The sequence below is a fragment of the Protomyctophum bolini genome (assembly GCF_963924005.1).
Source record: "Protomyctophum bolini genome assembly, chromosome: 20".
Lineage (NCBI taxonomy): Eukaryota > Metazoa > Chordata > Actinopteri > Myctophiformes > Myctophidae > Protomyctophum > Protomyctophum bolini.
Window position 1 is genome coordinate 1889450 of NC_137881.1, and position 20000 is coordinate 1909449.

The following is a 20000-nucleotide window of genomic DNA, read 5'->3' on the forward strand; positions in this document are numbered from 1 at the left end:
TTAATGTAAGTCGCTCTGGATCAAGAGCGTCTGCCATAAATGCCTAAATTGTAAATTGTATAACATAATGCTTAAAACACCAAAAGGAGTTTAGTTACCGCGCAGAATGGCTTAACTTCACGCGAACACAAATCACAGCAATATGAGGATGCTTCCTGTAATGCTTCCTGTAATGTTCCTGTAATGTTTCCTGTAATGCTTCCTGTAATGTTCCTGTAATGCTTCCTGTAATGCTTCCTGTAATGCTTCCTGTAATGTTCCTGTAATGCTTCCTGTAATGCTTCCTGTAATGTTCCTGTAATGCTTCCTGTAATGTTTCCTGTAATGTTCCTGTAATGCTTCCTGTAATGCTTCCTGTAATGTTCCTGTAATGCTTCCTGTAATGCTTCCTGTAATGTTCCTGTAATGCTTCCTGTAATGTTTCCTGTAATGTTCCTGTAATGTTCCTGTAATGTTCCTGTAATGCTTCCTGTAATGTTTCCTGTAATGTTCCTGTAATGTTCCTGTAATGTTCCTGTAATGCTTCCTGTAATGTTCCTGTAATGCTTCCTGTAATGCTTCCTGTAATGTTCCTGTAATGCTTCCTGTAATGTTCCTGTAATGCTTCCTGTAATGTTCCTGTAATGCTTCCTGTAATGCTTCCTGTAATGTTCCTGTAATGCTTCCTGTAATGTTCCTGTAATGTTCCTGTAATGCTTCCTGTAATGCTTCCTGTAATGTTCCTGTAATGCTTCCTGTAATGCTTCCTGTAATTTTCCTGTAATGCTTCCTGTAATGTTCCTGTAATGCTTCCTGTAATTTTCCTGTAATGCTTCCTGTAATGTTCCTGTAATGTTTCCTGTAATGTTCCTGCAATGTTCCTGTAATGCTTCCTGTAATGCTTCCTGTAATGCTTCCTGTAATGTTTCCTGTAATGCTTCCTGTAATGTTCCTGTAATGTTCCTGTAATGCTTCCTGTAATGCCTCCTGTAATGTTCCTGTAATGCTTCCTGTAATGTTCCTGTAATGCTTCCTGTAATGTTCCTGTAATGTTCCTGTAATGCTTCCTGTAATGTTCCTGTAATGTTCCTGTAATGCCTCCTGTAATGTTCCTGTAATGTTCCTGTAATAATTCCTGTAATGTTCCTGTAATGTTCCTGTAATGCTTCCTGTAATGCTTCCTGTAATGTTCCTGTAATGCTTCCTGTAATGCTTCCTGTAATGTTCCTGTAATGCTTCCTGTAATGCTTCCTGTAATGTTCCTGTAATGCTTCCTGTAATGCTTCCTGTAATGTTCCTGTAATGCTTCCTGTAATGCTTCCTGTAATGTTCCTGTAATGCTTCCTGTAATGCTTCCTGTAATGTTCCTGTAATGCTTCCTGTAATGCTTCCTGTAATGCTTCCTGTAATGTTTCCTGTAATGTTCCTGTAATGCTTCCTGTAATGCTTCCTGTAATGTTCCTGTAATGCTTCCTGTAATGTTCCTGTAATGTTCCTGTAATGCTTCCTGTAATGTTCCTGTAATGCTTCCTGTAATGTTTCCTGTAATGTTCCTGTAATGCTTCCTGTAATGCTTCCTGTAATGTTCCTGTAATGCTTCCTGTAATGCTTCCTGTAATGTTCCTGTAATGCTTCCTGTAATGTTCCTGTAATGTTCCTGTAATGTTCCTGTAATGCTTCCTGTAATGCTTCCTGTAATGTTCCTGTAATGTTCCTGTAATGTTCCTGTAATGCTTCCTGTAATGCTTCCTGTAATGCTTCCTGTAATGTTCCTGTAATGCTTCCTGTAATGTTTCCTGTAATGTTCCTGTAATGCTTCCTGTAATGCTTCCTGTAATGCTTCCTGTAATGCTTCCTGTAATGTTCCTGTAATGCTTCCTGTAATGTTCCTGTAATGCTTCCTGTAATGCTTCCTGTAATGTTCCTGTAATGTTCCTGTAATGCTTCCTGTAATGTTCCTGTAATGTTCCTGTAATGCTTCCTGTAATGTTCCTGTAATGCTTCCTGTAATGTTTCCTGTAATGTTCCTGTAATGCTTCCTGTAATGCTTCCTGTAATGCTTCCTGTAATGCTTCCTGTAATTTTCCTGTAATGCTTCCTGTAATGTTCCTGTAATGCTTCCTGTAATTTTCCTGTAATGCTTCCTGTAATGTTCCTGTAATGTTTCCTGTAATGTTCCTGCAATGTTCCTGTAATGCTTCCTGTAATGCTTCCTGTAATGCTTCCTGTAATGTTTCCTGTAATGCTTCCTGTAATGTTCCTGTAATGTTCCTGTAATGCTTCCTGTAATGCCTCCTGTAATGTTCCTGTAATGCTTCCTGTAATGTTCCTGTAATGCTTCCTGTAATGTTCCTGTAATGCTTCCTGTAATGTTCCTGTAATGTTCCTGTAATGTTCCTGTAATGCTTCCTGTAATGCTTCCTGTAATGCTTCCTGTAATGTTCCTGTAATGCTTCCTGTAATGTTTCCTGTAATGTTCCTGTAATGCTTCCTGTAATGCTTCCTGTAATGTTCCTGTAATGCTTCCTGTAATGCTTCCTGTAATGTTCCTGTAATGCTTCCTGTAATGTTCCTGTAATGCTTCCTGTAATGTTCCTGTAATGTTCCTGTAATGCTTCCTGTAATGTTCCTGTAATGTTCCTGTAATGCTTCCTGTAATGTTCCTGTAATGCTTCCTGTAATGTTTCCTGTAATGTTCCTGTAATGCTTCCTGTAATGCTTCCTGTAATGTTCCTGTAATGCTTCCTGTAATTTTCCTGTAATGCTTCCTGTAATGTTCCTGTAATGCTTCCTGTAATTTTCCTGTAATGCTTCCTGTAATGTTCCTGTAATGCTTCCTGTAATGTTTCCTGTAATGTTCCTGTAATGCTTCCTGTAATGCTTCCTGTAATGTTCCTGTAATGCTTCCTGTAATGCTTCCTGTAATGTTCCTGTAATGCTTCCTGTAATGTTCCTGTAATGCTTCCTGTAATGTTCCTGTAATGTTCCTGTAATGCTTCCTGTAATGTTCCTGTAATGTTCCTGTAATGCTTCCTGTAATGTTCCTGTAATGCTTCCTGTAATGTTTCCTGTAATGTTCCTGTAATGCTTCCTGTAATGCTTCCTGTAATGTTCCTGTAATGCTTCCTGTAATTTTCCTGTAATGCTTCCTGTAATGTTCCTGTAATGCTTCCTGTAATTTTCCTGTAATGCTTCCTGTAATGTTCCTGTAATGTTTCCTGTAATGTTCCTGCAATGTTCCTGTAATGCTTCCTGTAATGCTTCCTGTAATGCTTCCTGTAATGTTTCCTGTAATGCTTCCTGTAATGTTCCTGTAATGTTCCTGTAATGCTTCCTGTAATGCCTCCTGTAATGTTCCTGTAATGCTTCCTGTAATGTTCCTGTAATGCTTCCTGTAATGTTCCTGTAATGCTTCCTGTAATGTTCCTGTAATGTTCCTGTAATGTTCCTGTAATGCTTCCTGTAATGCTTCCTGTAATGCTTCCTGTAATGTTCCTGTAATGCTTCCTGTAATGTTTCCTGTAATGTTCCTGTAATGCTTCCTGTAATGCTTCCTGTAATGTTCCTGTAATGCTTCCTGTAATGCTTCCTGTAATGTTCCTGTAATGCTTCCTGTAATGTTCCTGTAATGCTTCCTGTAATGTTCCTGTAATGTTCCTGTAATGCTTCCTGTAATGTTCCTGTAATGTTCCTGTAATGCTTCCTGTAATGTTCCTGTAATGCTTCCTGTAATGTTTCCTGTAATGTTCCTGTAATGCTTCCTGTAATGCTTCCTGTAATGTTCCTGTAATGCTTCCTGTAATTTTCCTGTAATGCTTCCTGTAATGTTCCTGTAATGCTTCCTGTAATTTTCCTGTAATGCTTCCTGTAATGTTCCTGTAATGTTTCCTGTAATGTTCCTGCAATGTTCCTGTAATGCTTCCTGTAATGCTTCCTGTAATGCTTCCTGTAATGTTTCCTGTAATGCTTCCTGTAATGTTCCTGTAATGTTCCTGTAATGCTTCCTGTAATGCCTCCTGTAATGTTCCTGTAATGCTTCCTGTAATGTTCCTGTAATGCTTCCTGTAATGTTCCTGTAATGTTCCTGTAATGCTTCCTGTAATGCCTCCTGTAATGTTCCTGTAATGTTCCTGTAATGCTTCCTGTAATGTTCCTGTAATGCTTCCTGTAATGTTCCTGTAATGTTCCTGTAATGCTTCCTGTAATGCTTCCTGTAATGTTCCTGTAATGTTCCTGTAATGCTTCCTGTAATGTTCCTGTAATGCTTCCTGTAATGTTCCTGTAATGTTCCTGTAATGCTTCCTGTAATGTTCCTGTAATGCTTCCTGTAATGTTTCCTGTAATGTTCCTGTAATGCTTCCTGTAATGCTTCCTGTAATGCTTCCTGTAATGCTTCCTGTAATTTTCCTGTAATGCTTCCTGTAATGTTCCTGTAATGCTTCCTGTAATTTTCCTGTAATGCTTCCTGTAATGTTCCTGTAATGTTTCCTGTAATGTTCCTGCAATGTTCCTGTAATGCTTCCTGTAATGCTTCCTGTAATGCTTCCTGTAATGTTTCCTGTAATGCTTCCTGTAATGTTCCTGTAATGTTCCTGTAATGCTTCCTGTAATGCCTCCTGTAATGTTCCTGTAATGCTTCCTGTAATGTTCCTGTAATGCTTCCTGTAATGTTCCTGTAATGCTTCCTGTAATGTTCCTGTAATGTTCCTGTAATGTTCCTGTAATGCTTCCTGTAATGCTTCCTGTAATGCTTCCTGTAATGTTCCTGTAATGCTTCCTGTAATGTTTCCTGTAATGTTCCTGTAATGCTTCCTGTAATGCTTCCTGTAATGTTCCTGTAATGCTTCCTGTAATGCTTCCTGTAATGTTCCTGTAATGCTTCCTGTAATGTTCCTGTAATGCTTCCTGTAATGTTCCTGTAATGTTCCTGTAATGCTTCCTGTAATGTTCCTGTAATGTTCCTGTAATGCTTCCTGTAATGTTCCTGTAATGCTTCCTGTAATGTTTCCTGTAATGTTCCTGTAATGCTTCCTGTAATGCTTCCTGTAATGTTCCTGTAATGCTTCCTGTAATTTTCCTGTAATGCTTCCTGTAATGTTCCTGTAATGCTTCCTGTAATTTTCCTGTAATGCTTCCTGTAATGTTCCTGTAATGCTTCCTGTAATGTTTCCTGTAATGTTCCTGTAATGCTTCCTGTAATGCTTCCTGTAATGTTCCTGTAATGCTTCCTGTAATGCTTCCTGTAATGTTCCTGTAATGCTTCCTGTAATGTTCCTGTAATGCTTCCTGTAATGTTCCTGTAATGTTCCTGTAATGCTTCCTGTAATGTTCCTGTAATGTTCCTGTAATGCTTCCTGTAATGTTCCTGTAATGCTTCCTGTAATGTTTCCTGTAATGTTCCTGTAATGCTTCCTGTAATGCTTCCTGTAATGTTCCTGTAATGCTTCCTGTAATTTTCCTGTAATGCTTCCTGTAATGTTCCTGTAATGCTTCCTGTAATTTTCCTGTAATGCTTCCTGTAATGTTCCTGTAATGTTTCCTGTAATGTTCCTGCAATGTTCCTGTAATGCTTCCTGTAATGCTTCCTGTAATGCTTCCTGTAATGTTTCCTGTAATGCTTCCTGTAATGTTCCTGTAATGCTTCCTGTAATGCCTCCTGTAATGTTCCTGTAATGCTTCCTGTAATGTTCCTGTAATGCTTCCTGTAATGTTCCTGTAATGCTTCCTGTAATGTTCCTGTAATGTTCCTGTAATGTTCCTGTAATGCTTCCTGTAATGCTTCCTGTAATGCTTCCTGTAATGTTCCTGTAATGCTTCCTGTAATGTTTCCTGTAATGTTCCTGTAATGCTTCCTGTAATGCTTCCTGTAATGTTCCTGTAATGCTTCCTGTAATGCTTCCTGTAATGTTCCTGTAATGCTTCCTGTAATGTTCCTGTAATGCTTCCTGTAATGTTCCTGTAATGTTCCTGTAATGCTTCCTGTAATGTTCCTGTAATGTTCCTGTAATGCTTCCTGTAATGTTCCTGTAATGCTTCCTGTAATGTTTCCTGTAATGTTCCTGTAATGCTTCCTGTAATGCTTCCTGTAATGTTCCTGTAATGCTTCCTGTAATTTTCCTGTAATGCTTCCTGTAATGTTCCTGTAATGCTTCCTGTAATTTTCCTGTAATGCTTCCTGTAATGTTCCTGTAATGTTTCCTGTAATGTTCCTGCAATGTTCCTGTAATGCTTCCTGTAATGCTTCCTGTAATGCTTCCTGTAATGTTTCCTGTAATGCTTCCTGTAATGTTCCTGTAATGTTCCTGTAATGCTTCCTGTAATGCCTCCTGTAATGTTCCTGTAATGCTTCCTGTAATGTTCCTGTAATGCTTCCTGTAATGTTCCTGTAATGTTCCTGTAATGCTTCCTGTAATGCCTCCTGTAATGTTCCTGTAATGTTCCTGTAATGCTTCCTGTAATGTTCCTGTAATGCTTCCTGTAATGTTCCTGTAATGTTCCTGTAATGCTTCCTGTAATGCTTCCTGTAATGTTCCTGTAATGTTCCTGTAATGCTTCCTGTAATGTTCCTGTAATGCTTCCTGTAATGTTCCTGTAATGCTTCCTGTAATGTTCCTGTAATGTTCCTGTAATGCTTCCTGTAATGTTCCTGTAATGCTTCCTGTAATGTTCCTGTAATGTTCCTGTAATGCTTCCTGTAATGTTCCTGTAATGCTTCCTGTAATGCTTCCTGTAATGTTCCTGTAATGTTCCTGTAATGCTTCCTGTAATGCTTCCTGTAATGTTCCTGTAATGCTTCCCGTAATGCTTCCTGTAATGTTCCTGTAATGTTCCTGTAATGATTCCTGTAATTTTTCCTGTAATGTTCCTGTAATGTTCCTGTAATGTTCCTGTAATGTTCCTGTAATGCTTCCTCTAATGCTTCCTGTAATGTTCCTGTAATGTTCCTGTAATGTTCCTGTAATGCTTCCCGTAATGCTTCCTGTAATGTTCCTGTAATGTTCCTGTAATGTTCCTGTAATGCTTCCTGTAATGCTTCCTGTAATGTTCCTGTAATGTTCCTGTAATGCTTCCTGTAATGTTCCTGTAATGCTTCCTGTAATGCTTCCTGTAATGTTCCTGTAATGTTCCTGTAATGATTCCTGTAATTTTTCCTGTAATGTTCCTGTAATGTTCACCCCAGTTTCTTTATTGTTTTCTCCTTGCACAATCCTGGTGGTGACGTACAACTGTACGTATACTGTACTTGTAATTACGCCTCGGATGTATTGGCCGTGACAGACAGGCCTACACACAAAAACACACGCACGCACGCACACACGCATGCGCACACACAGACACACGCACGCCGCTGTAAACTGTATGAAAGGATGGTATTGTTTTCTCTGAGTGAGGAAACAGATGATGTCATAGTAACTGTGCTGTGTACTGTACTTCTTATCATATTACAGTAAGAGAGCGAGAGTAAAGACCTGTTCATATACTCCAGTTCACTACGAAAACCTGTCACGCCTCGCCACACGCTCCATATATGGCCAAGACAGAAGACATTCCATAGTTATGCTGATCTGACCTCAGCTGACCTCCTCATCAAACCCTGTACACTCTTGATTTTCCTGGAAGCTTTTTCATTGGTCGTAGAGAAAGAGGGAAAAAAACGGTCTCAATGGCCGTAACCAATCAGGAAGTAGACAGGCAAATCGACCAATGACAAATAAGCTTCTAGGAAAATCTTTGAATGCAGATTGCGTGCCCTAGATGTGTCACAGAGACAAAAATAAAAAATAAAAAGGTCATTCAAATGTTGACATATTATTGCTTATATAGCAGCTTTAACCCATTCTGGACGGGAACCCCTTTTGGTGTTTTAAACATTATTATGTTATAGTTTAGCTATTGAAAAATAGCAGGTCTACAAGCTCATACGAGCTTGTAGGTCTGCTATTATTTTTTTTAATCATGAAAATGTGGCACAAATCTTTGAATATATTCTTTCAGAGCGAACTTTACTGAGCAGCTCTGAGTTCTCTGAGTTCTCTGAGTCCTCTGAGTTCTCTGAGTCCTCTGAGTCCTCTGAGTTCTCTGAGTTCTCTGAGTTCTCTGAGTCCTCTGAGTTCTCTGAGTTCTCTGAGTCCTCTGAGTTCTCTGAGTTCTCTGAGTTCTCTGAGTTCTCTGAGTTCTCTGAGTCCTCTGAGTTCTCTGAGTCCTCTGAGTTCTCTGAGTTCTCTGAGTCCTCTGAGTTCTCTGAGTTCTCTGAGTGATGTCATCTCTGTTTTTATCTCCCATTTTCCTTCCAAGGCTGACCCTGGTCTGACCTGGAGAATGCCAGGGATTTCCTGGCTCCGCGTGCGTGCGTGCGTGCGTGCGTGCGTGCGTGCGTGCGTGCGTGCGTGCTTGAGTGACAGCTACCTGCTGCTAACGAGCGTCTGACCAGCTGACCCAATTCTTGACATCCAGGGTCAACAGGGTCAACGGGGTCAACAGGGTCAACGGGGTCAACGGGGTCAACGGGGTCAGTACCCGAGTCCTTTTACTTACGTACAACGTCGACTATTTTACTGTATTTATAATATTGTCCACTAACCTTTACTTTAACCTTTACTGTATTTATACTATTGTCCACTAACCTTTACTCCACTACAATTATACAATTATTTTACTGTATTTATACTATTGTCCACTAACCTGTAACCTTTACTCCACTACAATTATACAATTATTTGAAAACTTTTGATACTTTGTTCATTTTGATTACTTTTGATGCCAATACTTTGTAAATGTTTACTCAAATAGAACATTTTCACTGACGAAAACTAAATGGAAACTAAATGAAAACTAAGCTATGATGACTAAAACATAAGACTAAATATACTGACAATTTCGCCTATAACAAATAAAAAAAGAGATCCAAGTCATTTTACACTTGGTTGCGTGCTGAAAATAACCGATCTACAAGCTCCTAGATCGGCAAGTATAAAATCAGTCATTACGACGGCATCAAGGCCCGCCTAAGCACATTTTAGTCGACTATATCAACTGTGTTTTACTGGTTTTAGTAGACTAAAATCTTATGATATTTAGTCGACTGAAACTAGACTAACACTAAAACATTCTAGAGTGTGACTAAAACTAAATTAAAACTATTCACGAGACTACGACTAAAACGATTGAATCTAAATGTGCTGCTGTAGTAGATCTACAAGCTCAGAGAGCATGCACAATGTGAAGCGTTGTGAGCTTGTACATCTGCTAATGTGTGTGTGTGTGTGTGTGTGTGTGTGTGTGTGTGTGTGTGTGTGTGTGTGTGTGTGTGTGTGTGTGTGTGTGTGTGTGTGTGTGTGTGTGTGTGTGTGTGTGTGTGTGTGTGTGTGTGTGTGCGTGCGTGCGTGCGTGCGTGCGTGCGTGTGTGTGTGTGTGTATAATACGGTCAAAGTGGTTAAAATGATTGTGTCATTCATGTTCTGTTGACAATGTTTGATCCTTAGGGGGCGCTGTGGGGGAAGAATCATGTTAGCAATATAGTTCCAGGAAGTGAGGTACCAGGAACAGCTATAAAAGCACAGGAAGTGTGGCCGCCGAAGGAGCTGGCTTCCATTTTAGGGAGCAAAGAGTGTTTGTTGGAGGTTTGTTTGTCAAAGAGATTCTGTTCAATTCAGGGCCAAATCTAAACATTCATGATAAACTGACCAGCCACAGAGTAGTGCATGCATGGGGCTACCTTTGTGGAGTAACCAGTGTTGTTTTTGGCAGCAATTTTCTATTTTAGTCTATAGTCATATATTATAGTCTTAGTTTTAGTCACATTTTAGTCATTCAGACATTCCTTACTGACATGTTTGCACCATTGGTGAGATGCGAAAATACTTTTCGCTGTGCTGTGCTGTACTTGTACTGTACATTGACAATAAATTGAATCTCATCTCACCTGGAATGTTTTGGTTTATAGTCGACTGAATCTACAGTTGATTTAGTCGAGCTGCGGCACGTCGTGAGCTTGTAGATCGGCTATTTTCAGCATTCAAACCAAGTGTAAAATGAGTATGACTCATAGCCTACTGGATCTCTTTTTTTTTTTTAAGTCTAGTTTTTATTTGTTGACGAAATTGTCAATAGCCTATATTTATAGTCTCATAGTTTTCATGTATAGTTTCCATTTAGTTTCCATCAGTGGAAAAAGGTATAGTGGACAAAATCAACATACAGGCTGTAACTCACTTTAACTGAAGATAACTTTGTGGAGTAACTGAGTTCTGGAGGAACAGTTTGCTCTGCAGAACATTCATCTGAGACCTGGAAGAAGAACAGTTTGCTCTCCAGAACATTCATCTGAGACCTGGAAGAAGAACAGTTTGCTCTCCAGAACATTCTGAGATCTGGAAGAAGAACAGTTTGCTCTGCAGAACATTCATCTGAGACCTGGAAGAAGAACAGTTTGCTCTGCAGAACATTCTGAGACCTGGAAGAAGAACAGTTTGCTCTCCAGAACATTCTGAGACCTGGAAGAAGAACAGTTTGCTCTCCAGAACATTCTGAGACCTGGAAGAAGAACAGTTTGCTCTCCAGAACATTCTGAGACCTGGAAGAAGAACAGTTTGCTCTGCAGAACATTCTGAGACCTGGAAGAAGAACAGTTTGCTCTCCAGAACATTCTGAGATCTGGAAGAAGAACAGTTTGCTCTCCAGAACATTCTGAGATCTGGAAGAAGAACAGTTTGCTCTGCAGAACATTCTCTTTGGATTTAGCTGTGATTCCATTCAGAGCTGTTGGACAAAGCTTTTGGACCTGCCGTGACTTCCTGAGAGACGTGACTTGAAGGTTGGGTGAGAAATATATATTGTGTCTTCCCCTTTGTGAGTGGTGCAACCACTCCTATAGACAGCTGTGTGTGTGTGTGTGTGTGTGTGTGTGTGTGTGTGTGTGTGTGTGTGTGTGTGTGTGTGTGTGTGTGTGTGTGTGTGTGTGTGTGTGTGTGTCTGTGTCCGAGCACGGAAGTAGCATATTGTCACCACCAAGTGTCACTGTTGTGCAGCCTAACACACAGACAGAGGCCAGGGAGGAGGGCTAGTACAGTACAGTACAGTACAGTACAGTACAGTACAGTACAGTACAGTACAGTACAGTACAGTACAGTACAGTACAGTACAGTACAGTACAGTACCGCTCACTGCAGACGGGTCTGATTTTTGAGCACTGCATTGCCTTCGTTTAATGTGATGACTTCATGGATTTAGGCCTATAGATAAATATCGTGAAAGTTTAAGTAGCCGATCTACAAGCTCACAACGCTGCGCATCGCACGCCGCTGCGAGCTTGTAGATCAGCTATTTTCACAATGTTTGCCTCCGATCTTTCTTAGGTAATATTTGACAATTTGCCCAAAGAGGACTTCCATATTTCCTCTACACGCACACACGCACACACACACACGCACACGCACACACACGCACACGCACACACACACACACACACACACACACACACACACACACACACACACACACACACACGATACGCCTCTGGCTGGACGAGAAGGCACAAGGTGTATACATTTCGTCTTTGCATAACTTGAATGACTAGACGAAAGCTCTGTGTGTGTATGCGTGCGTGAGCGTGTGCGTGCACGTGTGCGTGCACGTGTGTGTGTGTGTGTGTGTGTGTGTGTGTGCTCTTAATACGAGAGGTCCATTACTATCTGTGACTCACTAAAGAAAACACGACCAAACTAAAGCGTCTATAACAACAGGTGTCCATGTCTGTCGTGCCCGGCGCTCGACTCCATCTTTAACCCATTCTGACCTGAGATCAGATTCTATAAAATGTTCTTCTACATCCTGACAGTTTTCATTCTGACCTGAGATCAGATTCTATAAATGTTCTTCTACATCCTGACAGTTTTCATTCTGACCTGAGATCAGATTCTAAAAAATGTTCTTCTACATCCTGACAGTTTTCCATTCTGACCTGAGATCAGATTATAAAAAATGTTCTTCTACATCCTGACAGTTTTCATTCTGACCTGAGATCAGATTCTAAAAAATGTCTTCTACATCCTGACAGTTTTCATTCTGACCTGAGATCAGATTCTAAAAAATGTCTTCTACATCCTGACAGTTTTCATTCTGACCTGAGATCAGATCCTAAACCCACCTTTAAAGGGATAGTTCAGATTTTTTTAGTTTTACGGTGTATGAAATACTTTAAATTAAATATAGTGGTTGCAACTTGTATTAATTGATTGGTGGGAGTTCTGCTCTGGTTTCGGACAATATTAAGTCGTCATTTTGTGTGTGTGGGGGGGGGGGGGCACGTAGTAAAAGTAAATGAATCCACAAAACTAGCGTCATATCTGCGCCTTTCTGTGTGGAGTTTGCATGTTCTCCCCGTGTCCCTTAGGGTAGGTACCCTCACATGTTCTCCCCGTGTCCCCTAGGGTAGGTACCCTCACAAAAAACAAGCAGTAATCCTGGTCTCTAAAATGCCTCCCCCTGGCCAGCCGGGGCGCCTGATGGAGGGGAAAGGAACTGGTTGGAATAACGTGTTCCTTCCACGCGCTACGTCCAACCAGGGAAACTCCCCCCTGTCAGGTGTAAAGGAGCAACTTGGACACTCAGGCATGAAGGGAGCATGAGTTCAAGTCCGTTGCTCTCCCCTTGTCCCCCTATATGGGGACTAGGTTGGTCTCCCCTTGTCCCCCATATATGGGGACTAGGTTGGTCTCCCCTTGTCCCCCATATATGGGGACTAGGTTGGTCTCCCCTTGTCCCCCATATATGGGGGACTAGGTTGGTCTCCCCTTGTCCCCCATATATGGGGACTAGGTTGGTCTCCCCTTGTCCCCCATATATGGGGACTAGGTTGGTCTCCCCTTGTCCCCCATATATGGGGGACTAGGTTGGTGGAGGGTGTGTAGAGCCCAGGATCACATTAGATGATTGACACAGGGGTGAAAAATGGGTTACAAAATCGTGGGATAAAAGATATATATATTTTAAAAAAATGTTTGTTTTGTAAAAAAACAATGTTAAACTGACTTTGCCACTCCCTCTATGCATGCACATACCCTCTCTTACCCTCAACCCCCTCCTCTCCAAAAGGTAAACAACCCATGACGGTTTGAGTTACAACAAAAAGCTGCATTTATTTTCCTGACAGAAGAGTCTCTCGACCATAACGTACAGTATTATGTACAGTATGGCTCTGTGTGGTCGAGACCTGCAGTCAGCTTTTGTTTGTTTCAGAACATTGTTTTAAATTCCGCAAATTCCTTTGTTGTCATCTACAGATCTCTCTCTCTCTCTCTCTCTCTCTCTCTCTCTCTCCCAGCATCAAAGGGGCGAGCTGCACCAGAGTATAAATAGGACTGAAATGAGAGAAGGAGTTCACATCAGGCCTGAGTTAAGTGGAGCGGTCGGTGACGGTTCAAAGCCTCCGCTGAGTTGAAAGCCAAAGTTTTGGAATAGTTTAATTCAAAGGAAGGGAGGAAAGCCCCCCCGTCCCCCGTCCCCCGTCCCCCCCTTGACTCCTCCCCTAGTTGCTGCTGAGTGAGGTCTATGGCCAACACCAACTCAGGACTCCTGAATCTCTGTCCTCCACACCATCTAACATCAGGTTCTAGTTGACACAGTGCCAACCTCTAGTTCTGGGTGCCTGACACAGTGCCCTGCCAACCTCTAGTTCTGGGTGTCTGACGCAGTGCCCTGCCAGCCTCTAGTTCTGGGTGCCTGATGCAGTGTCCTGCCAGCCTCTAGTTCTGGGTGCCTGACGCAGTGCCCTGCCAGCCTCTAGTTCTGGGTGCCTGACGCAGTGCCAGCCTCTAGTTCTGGGTGCCTGACGCAGTGCCAGCCTCTAGTTCTGGGTGCCTGACGCAGTGCCAGCCTCTAGTTCTAGGTTCCTGACGCAGTGCCCTGCCAGCCTCTAGTTCTGGGTGCCTGACGCAGTGCCCTGCCAGCCTCTAGTTCTGGGTGCCTGACGCAGTGCTAGCCTCTAGTTCTGGGTGCCTGACGCAGTGCCAGCCTCTAGTTCTGGGTGCCTGACGCAGTGCCCTGCCAGCCTCTAGTTCTGGGTACCTGACGCAGTGCCAGCCTCTAGTTCTGGGTGCCTGACGCAGTGCCAGCCTCTAGTTCTGGGTGCCTGACGCAGTGCCAGCCTCTAGTTCTGGGTGCCTGACGCAGTGCCAGCCTCTAGTTCTGGGTGCCTGACGCAGTGCCAGCCTCTAGTTCTAGGTGCCTGACACAGTGCCCTGCCAGCCTCTTCGTTCTTATCTCTCTCTGACTCAAGAGACTATATCTATGATCTATCCTCTAGTGAAATTACACTGAGCAGTATACAGTATATAAGTTAAACTCATTTGCAGTGTCGTGGAGTAACCTGATGCATGATTCAACATTCTGATTGGATGTATGGGGCTGTCAATCAGATAGGACGTTTATAATAGGATGTATGGGGCTGTCAAGGCCAAGAAGTCATTTTTTAAATATTGTGACAGTAATCATTGCTATAGAGTGTGTTCAGTAATAGTGTTAAATAGCTCTATATTGTGACAGTAATCATTGCTATAGAGTGTGTTCAGTAACGGTTAAATAGCTCTATATTGTGACAGTAATCATTGCTATAGAATGTGTTTCAGTAACAGTGTTAAATAGCTCTATATTGTGACAGTAATCATTGCTATAGTGTGTGTTCAGTAGCAGAGTTAAATAGCTCTATATTGTAACAGTAATCATTGCTATAGAGTGTGTTCAGTAACGGTGTTAAATAGCTCTATATTGTGACAGTAATCATTGCTATAGTGTGTGTTCAGTAACAGTGTTAAATAGCTCTATATTGTGACAGTAATCATTGCTATAGTGTGTGTTCAGTAGCAGAGTTAAATAGCTCTATATTGTAACAGTAATCATTGCTATAGAGTGTGTTCAGTAACGGTGTTAAATAGCTCTATATTGTGACAGTAATCATTGCTATAGTGTGTGTTCAGTAACGGTGTTAAATAGCTCTATATTGTGACAGTAATCATTGCTATAGAGTGTGTTCAGTAACGGTGTTAAATAGCTCTATATTGTGACAGTAATCATTGCTATAGTGTGTGCAGTGTTGCCAACTTAGCGGATTTGTCGTCATATTTAGCTTCTTTCCAGACCCCCCTAGCGACTGAATTAGTGAAAAGCTTCTGGCGAGAAATCTAGCTTTTTTCCCCTGGTGAATTGGGGACAAATCGTGTTGACAGGCGCCAGATATGCGCCAGAGATAAAATCTTTTTTTTTTTTTTCTCAGCCTCAAATCCGCGAAATTGGCAAAACTAAAAGTGGTCGGCGCGTCTGGTCTGGCTCACAGGTCACAGCAGGCTCAGTGGCTTCCTCGGCTCGGTTATGTGCACACTGCACAGACTGTCTACCAGTGCTTCCTCCTTTCTTGCTCTGCCTAGGCGAGTGCGCTCCGGTGCGGTATTTCCGAACGCGCCCCTCGAGCTCGACAGAGCAAGAAAGGAGGAAGCACTGGCAGCTCAGTTTAGTCTGCTAGTAAAAAATAAAATACACACTCGGATGCATAAAGTATTAACCTTCTAATTCCTGTATGGATCGGAACAAAATAGCGTTCTAAACATTAGTTAAATTGAGGTATGTTTTTTTTAAATATTACAATGAGTTTAAACGATGTGTTATCAAATGAAGAGATGATACAAACTAAGTGCACTAAGGGGCGCCTAAAAGTCGCTAGGGACGCAAAAAAGTCGCTAGGGGCGGCGCGCGCTACGCGCGCGCATATCCCACCCCTGGCGACTTTTGGCGACTTTTCGAGGAGCCACTAGCTACTTCCGTTACTGGAGAGTTGGCAACACTGAGTGTGTGTTCAGTAGCAGAGTTAAATAGCTCTATATTGTAACAGTAATCATTGCTAGAGTGTGTTCAGTAACGGTGTTAAATAGCTCTATAATGTGACAGTAATCATTGCTATAGAGTGTGTTCAGTAACGGTTAAATAGCTCTATATTGTGACAGTAATCATTGCTATAGAATGTGTTTCAGTAACAGTGTTAAATAGCTCTATATTGTGACAGTAATCATTGCTATAGTGTGTGTTCAGTAGCAGAGTTAAATAGCTCTATATTGTAACAGTAATCATTGCTATAGAGTGTGTTCAGTAACGGTGTTAAATAGCTCTATATTGTGACAGTAATCATTGCTATAGTGTGTGTTCAGTAACAGTGTTAAATAGCTCTATATTGTGACAGTAATCATTGCTATAGTGTGTGTTCAGTAGCAGAGTTAAATAGCTCTATATTGTAACAGTAATCATTGCTATAGAGTGTGTTCAGTAACGGTGTTAAATAGCTCTATATTGTGACAGTAATCATTGCTATAGTGTGTGTTCAGTAACGGTGTTAAATAGCTCTATATTGTGACAGTAATCATTGCTATAGAGTGTGTTCAGTAACGGTGTTAAATAGCTCTATATTGTGACAGTAATCATTGCTATAGTGTGTGTTCAGTAGCAGAGTTAAATAGCTCTATATTGTAACAGTAATCATTGCTAGAGTGTGTTCAGTAACGGTGTTAAATAGCTCTATAATGTGACAGTAATCATTGCTATAGAGTGTGTTCAGTAACGGTTAAATAGCTCTATATTGTGACAGTAATCATTGCTATAGAATGTGTTTCAGTAACAGTGTTAAATAGCTCTATATTGTGACAGTAATCATTGCTATAGTGTGTGTTCAGTAGCAGAGTTAAATAGCTCTATATTGTAACAGTAATCATTGCTATAGAGTGTGTTCAGTAACGGTGTTAAATAGCTCTATATTGTGACAGTAATCATTGCTATAGTGTGTGTTCAGTAACAGTGTTAAATAGCTCTATATTGTGACAGTAATCATTGCTATAGTGTGTGTTCAGTAGCAGAGTTAAATAGCTCTATATTGTAACAGTAATCATTGCTATAGAGTGTGTTCAGTAACGGTGTTAAATAGCTCTATATTGTGACAGTAATCATTGCTATAGTGTGTGTTCAGTAACGGTGTTAAATAGCTCTATATTGTGACAGTAATCATTGCTATAGAGTGTGTTCAGTAACGGTGTTAAATAGCTCTATATTGTGACAGTAATCATTGCTATAGTGTGTGTTCAGTAGCAGAGTTAAATAGCTCTATATTGTAACAGTAATCATTGCTAGAGTGTGTTCAGTAACGGTGTTAAATAGCTCTATATTGTGACAGTAATCATTGCTATAGTGTGTGTGTTTCAGTAACAGGCGTCTCCCTGTCTCTCTCCAGACATTACAAACATTGGCGTTGTTGATTTGCAAGCTTAGTAGGCTACAGCGCATGATGCCGGAAATAGCAACACATCAGAGAATGATTTGTCTTTTAGTTCTAATGGATCTGTTCTCCACTAGTCCCTCCGCGAAGCATCTTAGTTTACTTTAGTTCTAATGGATCTGTTCTCCACTAGTCCCTCCGCGAAGCATCTTAGTTTACTTTAGTTCTAATGGATCTGTTCTACACTAGTCCCTCCCTGAAGCATCTTAGTTTACTTTAGTTCTAATGGATCTGTTCTCCACTAGTCGCTCCCTGAAGCATCTTAGTTTACTTTAGTTCTAATGGATCTGTTCTCCACTAGTCGCTCCCTGAAGCATCTTAGTTTACTTTAGTTCTAATGGATCTGTTCTCCACTAGTCCCTCCCTGAAGCATCTTAGTTTACTTTAGTTCTAATGGATCTGTTCTCCACTAGTCCCTCCGCGAAGCATCTTAGTTTACTTTAGTTCTAATGGATCTGTTCTCCACTAGTCCCTCCGCGAAGCATCTTAGTTTACTTTAGTTCTAATGGATCTGTTCTCCACTAGTCCCTCCGCGAAGCATCTTAGTTTACTTTAGTTCTAATGGATCTGTTCTCCACTAGTCCCTCCCTGAAGCATCTTAGTTTACTTTAGTTCTAATGGATCTGTTCTCCACTAGTCCCTCCCTGAAGCATCTTAGTTTACTTTAGTTCTAATGGATCTGTTCTCCACTAGTCCCTCCGCGAAGCATCTTAGTTTACTTTAGTTCTAATGGATCTGTTCTCCACTAGTCCCTCCCTGAAGCATCTTAGTTTACTTTAGTTCTAATGGATCTGTTCTCCACTAGTCCCTCCCTGAAGCATCTTAGTTTACTTTAGTTCTAATGGATCTGTTCTCCACTAGTCCCTCCCTGAAGCATCTTAGTTTACTTTAGTTCTAATGGATCTGTTCTCCACTAGTCCCTCCGCGAAGCATCTTAGTTTACTTTAGTTCTAATGGATCTGTTCTCCACTAGTCCCTCCCTGAAGCATCTTAGTTTACTTTAGTTCTAATGGATCTGTTCTCCACTAGTCCCTCCCTGAAGCATCTTAGTTTACTTTAGTTCTAATGGATCTGTTCTCCACTAGTCCCTTCGCGAAGCATCTTAGTTTCTTCACCAAATTGTCAATATATATTTAGCCGTAGTTTGACCCATTCTGGGCGGGAACCCCTTTTGGTATTTTAACCATTATTTTAAACTTTATCTTTTGAAAAATAGCAGATCTACAAGCTCGTAGCGCGGCGCTATACGAGCGTGAAGATGTGAAAATTTGAATATATATTCTTTCAGAGCGAACGTTTTCAACTCAAGTCTTTGAGGGGGTCCCTGGAGGAACAACATATTTGGGGTCGGCGGCCAATTGCAGATATTTCTGGGGGTCCTTGACATGAGAATGTTTGAGCACCGCTGATAGAGAAACATGAGGTTTTTTCAGAAAACTGTATAACTAAACTAAACTAAAAGCTAAACCCAGGAAGGATCTCTGAGTGACACCAACTCAAAGCTAAACACACACTGTAAATCCCTGGAACATGTGACACGTTTAAAACATAAACACCAGTGTGTAATAATAAAATGCCAAATGTTTATTAATGGTCATAAAATACAGTAGAACACAAGTTCACTCAAACACCTCACGAGAACACCTAGTGTTTGAATTCCAAACACCTATAATATGACTGACTTTGATTGTAAAAAACTAAACACGTTTATGTGTTTAAAAAGTGTTTAAAACATGTTCTTCTGTTTATAATCTAAACACTGTGACACGTTTAAAAAGTGTTATACAAATAAGTGTTTATAACCTTTATAACCGGCTAAACGCTTGGGTTTAGTGTGCAGGAAGGATCTCTGAGTGACGCCAACGCTGTAGGAAAACATGTCATTCCTCCAACGGAGACGGAGAGAGGCCCCCGAGACACACGACACCACCTGTCCTACCACAGACTCTAATAAGGAGCAGCCCGGTCGTCTCCTGTTGCTCTCAGAGCTCAGCAGGAAGCCGGATTCATTCATTCATTCATTCATTCAGAACCAAATCACATTCTGGGAGGAACATTTATTTAATTCTATTTATTTATTTAGTTAAATTCTATTCATCTGAGGGCCGGGGGGAAGGAGGTGCGTGCGTGCGTGCGTGCGTGCGTGCGTGCGTGCGTGCGTGCGTGCGTGCGTGTGTGTGTGTCCGTGCGTGCGTGCGTGCGTGCGTGCGTGCGTGCGTGCGGTGTTCAAATATTCGAACGGGAAAACTTGTGAAAATATGGGACGTTCGGCGTAATACTATTATACTTTTGGTACTTTGAAGCACATTTCGATACCTTTTACTCAAGACTTGTACTTTACTTCATTTCAACACACCATTTGCACATCACAGTATTATTATTTGATACTTTTACTGAAGTAGATAGATGCAAGTATTTGAGAGAGAGAGAGAGAGAGAGAGAGAGAGAGGGAGAGAGAGGGAGAGAGAGGGAGAGAGGGGGAGAGGGAGAGAGAGAGAGAGAGAGAGAGAGAGAGAGAGAGAGAGAGAGAGAGAGAAAGGGAGGGAGGGACAGAGAGAGGGAGGGGGAGAGAGAGAGGGAGGGGGAGAGACACAGAAAGGGAGGAGGGAGAGAGAGAGAGAGAGAGAGAGAGAGAGGGGGAGAGAGAGAGAGAGAGAGGCAGGGGGAGAGACACAGAAAGGGAGGGAGAGAGAGAGAGAAGAGAGAGAGAGGG

General features: G+C 41.5%; 1 protein-coding gene and 1 pseudogene across 2 annotated transcripts in view; one reads left to right on the forward strand and one right to left on the reverse strand.

Annotated features, from left to right (window-relative positions):
• The window catches only part of ctsz (cathepsin Z), a 471668-nt gene extending 461942 nt beyond the window's left edge, over window positions 1-9726 (forward strand). Inside the window, exon 7 of the mRNA XM_080792595.1 lies at window positions 9705-9726. The gene's annotated coding sequence lies outside the window, so the exon portion shown is untranslated. The remainder of the gene's footprint in view (window positions 1-9704) is intronic.
• Window positions 1-20000, reverse strand: part of LOC308335530 (RNA-binding motif, single-stranded-interacting protein 2-like) — a 37819-nt pseudogene that overhangs the window by 15137 nt on the left and 2682 nt on the right. The window lies entirely within an intron of this gene.